Genomic DNA, 12,310 nt, shown 5'->3' with positions numbered 1-12,310 from the left:
TGCTTTTGGCTCAGGCATTTGCATTTAGAAACCAATTATTTAAGTGTGAAAGCACGGGTGCAGTCATTCTGAAATCTCTTGAAAAATTGTTCCCCTTTTTTCTTGCTTCAGCACACAACTCAAGTTGCTATAGCATCAATCCAGCCCATAACGCCCCAGCACCAAAATAGCACTTATTTGTTGCTAATACAGCACTTGTTTACTTGCCCCCCATTGACTCATGCTCTTTCCTTCCAGTCTTTGGTGATCACATGAAAATATGTTTGCCCCAATTTATTGATGGAACACTAAAGCGTCAGCAAGAATGAATCCTTATCGCTCATCCCCTCCTCTCTCCCCATTTCTCAAAACGCCATGGTCCTCTGCTTTTGTCCAATCCCCCCTGGAGCAGATGAGAAGCTACATCCCGCCTCTGAAATGCACAGCAGGATTTGTCTCAAATCTCTCTCTTTTCGTGCCACTAAGTCTTTTTGTGGTTGTATGTTTGTTTTTCTTTGTTAGTTTTGTTTCAAAGCATAGTATTTCCAGTTGCAGTTGGTCAGAATGAAAGGCCGAATGGGCTTAATGTTTTTTTTTTAGTTGTTTTTTTTTTTTAAGAAATCATTAAAAGCTATTAAAATAGATCTGCTTCTTTACAGTTGCTTTTTGGTGCTTTGACGTTTGTCTCTTTAAGCAGCTTCTGTTGTTCGTCTAGTTTTGCTTGTTTTTTTCTGTTATCATCCAAAATATGATCTGTTCATCTGCAGTATTTATTCATCTTGAAAGAGGCTGGCATCTGCAATTTTTGCACAGACGCCTGTTTCTTGTCCTTGCCGACAGCTTGAGCAGCCATGCAGAGCGAATCCAGCCTTTCCTGTCAGTGTATCGTAGATCCCACTCTGTCCTGCTGATCGAACAAAGCACTACTGGAGGGGATTGCTCTCTGACTCTGGTTTACTACAGCTCCCAAACTGCACCATGCTTACACTTTCCAAACATAATAAAAACATGAAATGCATGGGTTTGCACTTACACACGTTCTACTACTGCTGTCGGTAGAGCTGCTAGAGTAATTATCTTACATTGGATCAATTTCTGAGCATGAAATGAATAGCAAGGGTGTGTCTTTGTGTCTACAGTGTGGAGCTTTGGTGTTTGGAGTGACCCGTGGACAAATTATATCCAATGAGTTATGCAAATCTCCACAAAGCAATGCAGGCTGACAGTGAGTAATGCTCACAACCCCCTCACAAAGAGATTATATGAATATATTCATAGGACAACAAAAAGCAGAGGAGACTCGGAGGAAGGCATTTTTCCAGAGTCATGGAGGCCAGTTCATTTGTACTGATGACACGCAAGGCTGATTTTTCAATTCTCATCTCAGGCGTTTTTCCATTGAGATGCTCTGTCTTGACTTGGCAGTTATTCTTGGAGGGGAGTGCATGTTTAGTTGAAGGCCAGTAATTCATTTGTGCTTCATCAATAAAATATTTGTGTTCATCATTATCGGAATCGGGGTATTAATTCTGACAATGGCATGGATATTTATCAGTCCAGCTATGAATAAGGAGACTTTTAATGAAAATTTATCGCAGCACGGTTTTAATACATTTTGTATTTGTGAAAGATTCTAATGAAATTCCAGCTGGGCCCATAATGATACACGGTAACAGTGGTTCCACAAATGTTAGGACAGTCTAGAAAATGTAATTTAAATCAATTTTATAAAGGCTGAGCAAGGTTAATGTATATGCCATTTTTAAATTTGATGTGACTGACATTAAAAAAAGAGACGACTACTGAAAACGTTATGCAATGCAAAACATAATACATTTTGTGACACGTTTCACAAAAATGATGCGTAATATGATTGAAGTCCATCTCGACCACTTGAAAACAATGTCCTACATGGACATCAACCTTCCGCCTAATCGGGTTTTATGTATGTGGATAGAGAACGGCCAGATACATAATACGTCAAAGGTGGAGGAGAAGAGAACTCACAGGCATTCGCCTACTGTGGAGGCAAATCTTAATTCATGTCTGCACCTTCAGATTCAAAGATATAAAGGCTGATACCTATGTTTCATCATCTCCGAAGAGGTCCCCCTCCACCAAAGAAGTGAAAACACGAAGGAAAGAGACAACGTGACCAGCACATATAGAAAACATCATCCCCTTCCTCTTCACCTCAGTCCTCGTCTCCTGAACCAAAATCAGGACTCTACCACAAGAAAATATGCATAAAAATGTTTATTTATTCCCAATATTGTCACAATTACTTATTGTCAGCAGATCAGACACGCGACCCCTCCTGTCTCCCGACAGCTGACACTGAGCCAGCTAAACAGCATCATGCAAGCTAATGTTTAGCTCAAGTGTCCTAAAAATCACACGTTCTCTCTGATAAACAGTTTGGTTACATTTTCACGTCATATGAGAGTTTATTTGCCAAGTGTCCAAGTCCACCAATGTTAGATCCACTTTACTAACAGCAGCTAACAGCAGCAAAAACACAGTGCTTAGCTACAGAAAAGTTCAGGATATCCCCAACAATCACCTCAGTATCGTTCTCATCGGGTGGAAGTGAGTTTCACTGACTTATCGACTCTTTTCACAAAGTTTAACAGCTTCCTCCGGGGTAAACAGATGTGGACACATATGGACAGATGAGATAAAGAGCAGACTGACCAACTGCATTTACTTTTTGTCCTACAGCAGCCACTGTAGCTAGAATTATGCACTCAGAAAAAAAGAGCTCAGTTGACTGCAGTCTACTGACATCTAGTGGTGAAATTTGACACACAGTAACTTCAAGTATTTCTCAACCTAAAACTGTATTACAGAGATTTAATCATCTGTTGTACATAATAGTAGAATGTTTTAAGCAATTTCCATTTTAGGGGTTGGGGATTGTTAAGATTTTATTGACACCAGTGTTAATTTTTGATTCTGCTGATCAATGTGGTTCTTTATCGATTTTCTGTATTGCTTTTTAGCTCTGTTTTATATGAGGGAACACATGCAGCTACGTAAGTTTTTAGCTTTATTATCTAGACAGAACACTACCTAATGCTAGCTGTAGCATCAGCCTCTCGGTAAACATCTTAAATGAAGAAAATCAGAGAATATTTGTAGGCTTTCTTTGCTAAAGAAAAATGTAACTATAAAAGTATAACACTAATGTTATCATATTGCAGGATATTCAGTGTCATTTACAGATGAGCTGCTTGATTGGACGGCAGCAGCAGTAGCACTATTAAAACATCAAATAACTGGCACTCATGTTTTGTAGATGAGCATTTCAGCCTCTTGCTGGTATTGTCAGTCCTGCTTGCAATAATTATTTTGCAAGCATTATAATTGGTGTTACCTTGTTTTTCTTGTAAAATGAAGCCACTTCTTTTTCTCTGCCATAATATGTTTTTTTTGCCAGAATTGAGATACATTTGAGTTTTAAAAGCCAGTCAAGTAAAACATTAATATTTTGAGTGAGTAACTATATAGCAATCAGATTAGCTCGATTTTATGTATTTTCCCCCACCTCTAAATTCTTGACAAGGTAAAAATTAAGGATAATTCAGTAGATCACTCTCTTGGCAAGCTGTCGCTATAAATGCAGTCACATTCATATCATTCTATTATTCACACGTCGAAACTACACACTACCGTGCAGATTTTCAACGTTTTAATTTTGTGGTGATTCATTATTCTCTTTCGTTTTGTTTATAACAGCTTATATTAATTTTTTTTAAAACAAAAAACAAATAAAGACAAATGAAGAGAAAGGTTTGAGTTTCCTAAGGCACATACAGTATGCATAACCAGGCAATTCAGCTCACCTGGTTATTGCCCCCTCTTCTTCAAATGTATTCAGCCACCCACATACAATATACTCTGTTTCTCTAACTTCCCTGTGGAGAGCTATTATCTCCTATAGAGAACTTTTCACAGGGCTTCATTAACTGAGATCCATATGCCTGCATGGGAGAGTGTGCAGTGACAGTCTTTATCAGAAAATGACTGGCATGCTAAACAGCTTCATGTCCTTGATTACAAATCAACCCATCATCCTCTGAATACTGAATGGTTAAACTCAAGGCTAAAGGTTTAGTGGCTAATCTGGATGATGGCATTGAGAAAGACCATGCTTCTCTTGCCCCAATAAATTGCTTTGTCCTTGGTGGAACGTGGCTATTTGTTTCTCTGATCATGAAAGCACTTCTTCAGCAAAAAGACACAGACTAGAGGAATGTAATTGCACCCATTCCGCACAAGCCTCGCATTTTAATTTTAATTTCATTAAATTATTAATTTGTTCTGACATTAGTTGGGGTTGGGCAGACACCCCCTGCATCAGATGGCTGCAGGATGCGTTACATTTTTTAAGAGGTATGTAACTTTTATTGGGGCTCTTTTTTCCTGTTCCTTCAGTTTCCTACTTGATTGCTTGCAGAAAACACATTAAAGCGAGTGTATATTCTTACACGTTCTCTTTAAAGGTTTTTTGATCATACATGCACTCATCCAGCCACTTCATTAGGCATACCTTTTTAGCTGTTTACCCAAATATCTAGTCAGCAACCCTCTACATATAGTCGAGACAACATGCTGAAGTTCAAATGGAGCATCAGACTGTCGAAGAGGGATAATTTGAGTGATGAAGAATAAGATATGGTTGTTCATGCCAGATGTGCTTGTCCTAGTATTTCAGAAACACTGAGGTGTACAGAGAATGATCTGTAAAAGAGGAAATATCCAGTAAGTGGCATTTCTCTGGGTAAAACTGCCTTGTTGATACCAGAGGTCATTGTAGAATGGGCAGACTGCTTCGAGCTGATAAGCTAATAAGACAACAGCAACTCAAATTCAAAGCCAATTGTTGCACCCTAGGTATGCAGAAGAGCAATTCTTTGAAGCTCTTTGATGATCAGACAGAAAATAAACTGAGGGTTGTTTGTTTTTTTTTCCTTTAATCATGTGAAAGTTGCATTGGTAGTTAATTCATGATGTTACCTTTCCTTCATCTAATTATACTGAGAGAAAGAAAGGTGAAAGGTCACTCGCTGCGGAGGCTAAATGTTTGTGTTTTACTGTCAACACAACTGAAAACATTTTTATGTCTTTGGGTCTTATTATGTACTTAGCGGCTGAAAACATAGCTCAATCCAATTTAAATTTGGACTGCAACACCAGAGAGAAGGAAAATAGTTAAATACCATCTGCAGGCACTGTGTCCTTGGCCAAGACAAGTGGCTAAGGCCTGAAATGAACTTTATTTTTGTACCCGAATGCAAATAAAAATCCCCGTCCTGTTATTTGGAAATCTACATCCCTTCTGTACATAGGCTGAATGCATATCTAAGACTTTATGGAGGTAATAAATCTGTGTCTTTGGAGGCTGATGCAGGAAAAATCAGGCTGAAGGAGGGCACAAATCAAAGTAGACGGCTTCCTGATGTGTTGTCTGCTTTAATGCTTCTGTTATAGTGTTTGACGCAGCAGGTTGTACCTGGTTGCGTTGACTTTGCTTACGAGACATTTTAGAGCACAACATTTTGTGGAATTGGCATTGGTTGAACTGCTGCTATGTCAAGTGCGCCTTTTTCACATAAGAGCTTAATGGTTGAAGGAGCAGAAGTTATTTTAAGTCAAACTATAGTGCAGTCCGCATGTGTCTGATTAGTGTGCATGTGTTCTTTCTCCTTCCCCTATTAGTGTACATGTCAAGTATACTCCGTGCCGAGTAAATAAACAACTTAAGTTTGCTACTAATTTACCAAAAGTTTTATCAGACTTTGACATTAACTGAAACATTGTGGGATGAATAAAGAAATCAGTTTTAAAAACTGCAGGGGGCATGTGCACAAAACCTTATTTTCTCCTATTTGCTCTGGCCATTGCATGCTGAAGATAAATGCTGTGCTCTGTTTACACCGAGTTTATCAATTATTGTTTAGAACGCTGCCAGCCTCTATCTAGCCTGAATACTGTAATTCTCCTTTCCCTTGTCTTGTTTATTCTGCTGGGGAAAGCCTGTTTATTTTCCAGACAGCCAGGCAGGCTTGCGAGAGGTGAAGTTGGCAGGGAACCCACTCTTAAACCTGAATCCTCCGGCTTTCTGTTTTGAAGATATTACTTTTGTTAAAGAAAAGCTTCTTGCAATTTGAAGCTGCTGTTTTGTAAACATTTTAAATGTGTAATTTATAGAGATTGTGAGCCAGGTTCATAATTTATGAGACATTACTGATCACCTCGACTCAATAAATATCGCTCTTTTTTTTTCCTCGGTGTGTTGTTTAATAGACATATAGTGACAGACTGATTTTGGACCAGTTGTGTTTGCAGTAAGTGGAGAAAGCCCAGTTTGCACATGCTATTCACGGTGAAACTTTTTGCTTTTCATACAATGGTTACTTTTATTAGTATAAAGGCATTTAAAATCATTTAAACGTGCTTTGTTGCACAGATGACTTTATCTGATTTGTTTAGAGATACACTGCACTGTTTTCATTTATTGTCTTTTCAGTTACTTCATCATTTGGCCAGGCTCGTTTTTAAGCTACGATAGCAACATTAAGAGTCCCATTTCCTCTTCCACCACTTTGCTTCGTAAAGCAGAGTAATGATGATTTTTTTTTTAGGGCAGGGGAAGTAGCATTCGTCTAATCTCTATTAATAGATATATGCATATGCAGAATCTGTATGGAAAGACAAGTAGGGTTTTTTTGTCCACCTTCAGTCCTCAACTAATCAGAATACTATTAGGAAACAAATTTCAGGAGGATTTGGTTACATGCAGGTAAGCAGTCCTTGTGGAGAAGAACAGAGGGATTGCATTTGCTGAAATTCAATCTGGCAACCATGAATTACCGTCTGACAACGATTTAGATTTTTGTTAGCTTTTTGAAATTCCTCTGCATCTTAAATAGTAATCATTGTCTTGAGCCAGATATCCAGGTTACAGTGGGAAATTAGCTGTTGCCCCAGAAGGCTGAGTCAGCCGAGGAGACGATGGGTTTCTGGATTGTTACGATGCTACTGAACAGTAATAGTACAAACAAAATGGGCATTTTCATATCTCGTCCTCTTCTTCTTCCTAAAAAAAGATGTATTTCCTTCCAATTCCACATAAGTTTCCTCCCACACAAAGACATCCAAGTGAGTTGGATTAGAAAGTGTAAATTGCCTATAGATATGTTGCCTATGAATATAGTTACAGACTATTTAAAGTTGCCTCATGATGGACAGTCAACTACTCCAAGGTTCTTCCCTGCCTTCTGTCCATTGTATTGGCTGCCATCATTATAAGAAGGCAGACAAGAAAAGGATACAATGTATGTTTACTCAATGCCAAGGGTTTAAAACGTGAAATATTAAACAAGCTCATCTGATCTCCTCTACAAAGCTTCAAGAACCTCTGTGTTCATCCACACAATGAAGCTATTTCTACTTCTCACTCCAATGTAACCATCTGAACAGACCTGCCTAAGGCCACAGCTGAGCTGAGTTGAGTAGAGCAGAAAATAGCCTAATCCTTTTGGCAGCTACAATGAACGGACCCTATTCAGTCCCTCTAAAATCAACTGAGCAATGCCAAGACTCAGATCCTACAGTTTAGCCAAGCATTCGTTAGACATTAGTCTCACTTGATGATGCATATTTTGACACACATCCTCTGTGTAACAGAATACAAACACAAACTGAATGCGTATGTGTGGTCACATTCATCTACCATTTGTAAACATAGATTCTCGGCATTGGAACAGAGAGGTATTCGATTCAAAGTGCGTTTACGAGAAAGTATTTCATGTCAGCACTGAAAGGCAAAGCCATGCGAGCCAGGCAGCCGACCAGCAGCCTGTTCATTTTCTTTTCCGAGAAAGATGTGAGGATAATTCATTAGGACTTTGTAAGAGGCATCGTTAGTGCTCAGAGAAGCCAACTGCATTATTTTGGATGGCTTAATAGTTTTCCATATGCATTGTTACAATGTTGCATGATGCAGGTGTAAAGCCCAAAGGAAAATATGAATTTATCACCAAAATTGGAATTTTTTTATAGGTCTATATAGGCTTCAAGCTGCTTAATTTTGTAAGAGCCTATACCATCTTTTTTCTGAAGGATGGTATAGGCTCTAGTCAGTGCTCAGAGAGATAATGAAGGAAAAACTGAAGGACCTCCCTTTAGTATTTAGAGAATTTCACCAGCTCTTACTATGGCTGCCCTGCAGACACTTCCAGGTCACCTCTTCACTTCAACAAGCCAACATCAGAACTGTCTTAAACCTTAATACTAGAAACTGTATTAACAAAAACTGAAAACCTTTCAACACATTTAAATATTTGGTTTGATGAGTCCAGAAATATATGATTATTATGGTGTTGTAGTGAGGAAGTGTCTTTCTCTTGCTCATCTGCCACAGTATTATCTAGACGACTCTAAAAATTGTAAACGACTAGATTGCATCGAGTGATTTGGCAGGGTTATGTTTCAGTAGTAAAATGTCTTTTGTTGTTCTAATAACAGTACTCTTAATATAAGCTTGCAAGAATATTGCTAAATTATTGAAGCACCCCTTTAAGGTTGTTTACTAGTTTTGCATTAATGTGTAGGGGGGAAAAAAGATAGAGTGACAATATTTTGCCATTCGTGATTGGCCAAAAAATGTAACAGCACTCCTCAAAGCCCGCAGCAAGAACTGAAGTTGGTCAGCAAGAGGTCCTTGTGTGTCCAAGTAACCACCTTGGTTTCGTTCAAGGTAAAATCAAAATGAGAAATCTGCAAAAAAAAATATGTTTTCTATTAAGATAAACCTTTTATAAACCTCTTGTCGACACATTCTTTTAGTCTCTCTGTGACGGGAACTGAAAGAATGTGAAAATTGAAAAACTAAATATAATAGTCAGTATTCATTCAGCAATGGGATTCAGTGACCATTTCACCTTCACTGTATCATAAAGTAAACAAAGGAATGTAAACAGACTTACTGCAGGAGATATAATTAAAGCATGACATTATTTGGTTCAGTGGTCAGGGTCATGGTCATATCAGCTGGTGGAATCTAACACAGAGCTGTGTGAGCATCAGAACTCCTTCAGTAAAGTATTCTGCATGCCCACTTTGAAACCAAAGCTGTACTAAGTACAAATGCATATACACTTTCTACTTACTTTATGAAGTATACCTGTTGGACTGCTTGTTGTCACAAATATCTAATCAGCCAATCGTATCACTGCAACTCGTTGCATCTAGTCAACCTGGTACTAGCAAAATGTACCTAATAAAGTGTGTGTGTGTGTGTGTGTGTGTGTGAGCAGCTGACCACCGTGATTAGTGGATTTCCTTTGGAGGTTATTAAAAAGGATAAAATGCATTGACATAAAATGTAACCTCTTCCATCTGCTCACTAAGCCATCACCTTTTTTCAAAGCAAAGACAGTTTTAAAAATTGTGATGGTGGCAAAGCTAAGATTCTCACGCTGTATTTGTCACATCCAAGAAGAGTTTTCTTTTGCAGAATTCTTTTATATTAGTTGCTATTGTTGCATTCTTTATATACAGTACATTTCATGATGTTATTGACTCCTAGGTCCGAGGTGGAGATTGTCTTGTATGACATGTCTAAATTCTCCAACAAATGACAGGGCATTGACTTTTCCAAAAATGGTTCCTTGTCCTGAGGATGACAGATAAAAGCATTACATCTCTCTGTCCCTTTTGCTTCTTCTGATAAGATAAGGGGGGTCACATTGGCCGTGTAAACAGAGCATTTCTACTTCAACAGCCTTTTATCTAAGCTTTGTTTGGTCTTTTCTTATTCTAAGCTTATTTTAGACAATGTATGTAGCTTCTGACATCCACTATTTAGTGTGATTGTCTCTCTGCAGAATGAACCGTTTTGAAAGTGTTTCATTGTCTCGTCACGTCTTTTGTGCAAACGTCAACTTTTACCTACTTTTGAAACTACACTTACACCTACTCTCGCTACTTGACACATCTCCGACGACTCTTCCAATCTATTTTAAATGGATATAGAATGGAGGCATTCAGTAAAGTGTCTCGGAAATCATTTAATTTCATGGACATTTGAAAGATAAAATTGTGGCTTCATCATAAACCCTTTTGTGTGCTCTGGCACGTCTGAGTCTCCCTGGATATATTAAGCTGTCTGGCTGTTTTTGCTGAATTCGATCCAGATCAGCCACTCTCTATGTGCATGTGAATATGCAGACAGTATTCGAAACATTTACATTTTGGTGTGCACAGCCTCTCGATAAAAGTCTTCTCAGGCCTCTGGCTCTCTGTGCACTCTGCCTCGCTTGGCTGAATCCCCTGCCTGGCATCACATCTGTGGCTCCATGGTCTGAGGATATGTGCTGTCTGGAGCGTAAAGGCTGTTTTGTGATGCTGTGGACCAAACAACAGCATGTGCATGCCGATATTTACCACTAAAGGCAGTGGAGACATTAATATAAAGCGCTAATTAAAATTCCCTTTTCAGAATTCCAGACCTTTTTAAATCCAATACTGTGAATGTCTTATGAAAACATAGCAGTGCTGATGTAATTAAAGGAAGCTGAAAACTCAAAGAGACTTTTTGGCGTAAGACCCGGATTGAGCCATGGATTGTGGTGTGTTTATTTTTAAACAAATGTCAGTGACAGTTGGCACATGAATCTGCTATTTTTTGTGCAGTTAAACTGCAAATGTCTGCATGTAACAAGGCGTTTTCTTGGCCAAGCCATCTGGCTGTCCATAGTGCTGACGATGTGTGATCTTAGCCATTGCGGGTAATGGCATGCTCCCTGGCCTGTGTAATAAAGGATAGCAAAACATCTTCCCTTTTAAAATTAGTTCTCCCTTCATTTTCACTCACCCCAAGGAAATTATGACCACTGTAAAGGGACAGTTGTAAATTGCTTTAATATGTAGCAAAATGTCGGGTTAAAACAAACAAATGCGAGTTGGATTTATAATTTTTAAGTCTAATTTCCAAAAACATTGCTCGTAAATCAGTAACTGCATTGAATACCTTCACATTAAAGCCTACACTGGTGTGTAGCAGTGACCCACTGCTGCATTAAATTACAGCAGACGCACTTAGTGTCTTTTTATGTTTTCAAATATAGATCTATGATTGTTTTATGTTAAATTGGTCCCTTAATATATAAAAATGTAGTAAGTTAACTTTTGCCAGGTCGAGCCTGATTAGCACTGATCACCCAGCTTTCTCAGTAATTAAAGAGAACTACACCCTAGCATCTGCCATCAACATAAAATCTTCTCACTCATACTTTTGTTGTGTGGAAAAAGGTATTGTCATAGTCACACTAGTGGTCTTATGGCTCCATTTTGTATGATCTGAAATGACTGACGGCCACCATTCAACACCCACTCTGCGCTCGCAGCACATAATAACACACTGATATGTGTGGACGAGCTTGTAAAGCCAGCCAGTGAGACGTTTGTCAGACACGCAATTGTGAGCTAAAATGTAATGAGTGGGCAGGTCTGTGCCTCTTTAGTGCTCTGATTAGACAATGGGTACTCACTAAAAGGTCTGCTCCCCACTTCACATGCAGACAGAGATGTCCTGTTGTACAGAAAACAACAGCCCACACTGATCAGCTGAGACTATAGACATACCTCAAGCTTTTACTATAACAAATGCTTCTTTAATACTCTGATACAATAAGTTGACTGATTTGTGCGTGAGTGAATAATTCTGTATTGCAAGTTATAGCTTAAGTTATAAAGGGTTGTAAAGTGTTTTGCTGATATGGCCTCCCCATCTAACATGTTGCAGTTCGGTTCGTGTGTGTGTTCCTGTTTAGACATCTTAGTGAGGACCAAAACTGGCATTCTACTATACTTGTGAGGACCAAGTTACTTGTGAGGACACACGCCTGTTCTCACGAGTTTAAAGGCATTTTTGAGGCTCAAAATGTGGTTTTAGTGTCAGGTTTACAATTAGGTTATGGTTAGGTTTAGGGTAAGGGTTAGGGTTAGGTATTCATTTTTGATGGTTAGGGTTAGGACTGAAAGTGTTAGGGCTGAAAGGTTAGGGCTGAAAGTATCTCGAGGTCTTGTTCGCAAGTCATGGGAGCCGGAGATCGATAGATGGATTGGTGCTGCGGCTGCAGTGATGCGGACGCTGTGCCGGTCCGTCGTGGTGAAGAGAGAGCTGAGCGTAAAAGCGAAGCTCTCAATTTACCGGTTGATCTGCATCCCTACCGTCACCTATGGTCACGAGCTGTGGGTAGTGACCAAAAGAACGAAATTGCGGATAAAAGCGGCAGAAATGAGCTTCCTCCGAAGGGTGGCT

General features: G+C 39.0%; 1 protein-coding gene across 5 annotated transcripts in view; it reads left to right on the top strand.

Annotated features, from left to right (window-relative positions):
• Nucleotides 1-12,310, top strand: part of furinb (furin (paired basic amino acid cleaving enzyme) b) — a 90,801-nt gene that overhangs the window by 53,414 nt on the left and 25,077 nt on the right. The window lies entirely within an intron of this gene.

This window comes from Oreochromis niloticus, linkage group LG7 (assembly GCF_001858045.2).
Source record: "Oreochromis niloticus isolate F11D_XX linkage group LG7, O_niloticus_UMD_NMBU, whole genome shotgun sequence".
Classification (NCBI taxonomy): Eukaryota; Metazoa; Chordata; class Actinopteri; order Cichliformes; family Cichlidae; genus Oreochromis; species Oreochromis niloticus.
Note: the sequence above shows the minus strand (reverse complement) of the source record. Positions and strands in the feature narration are given on the sequence as shown.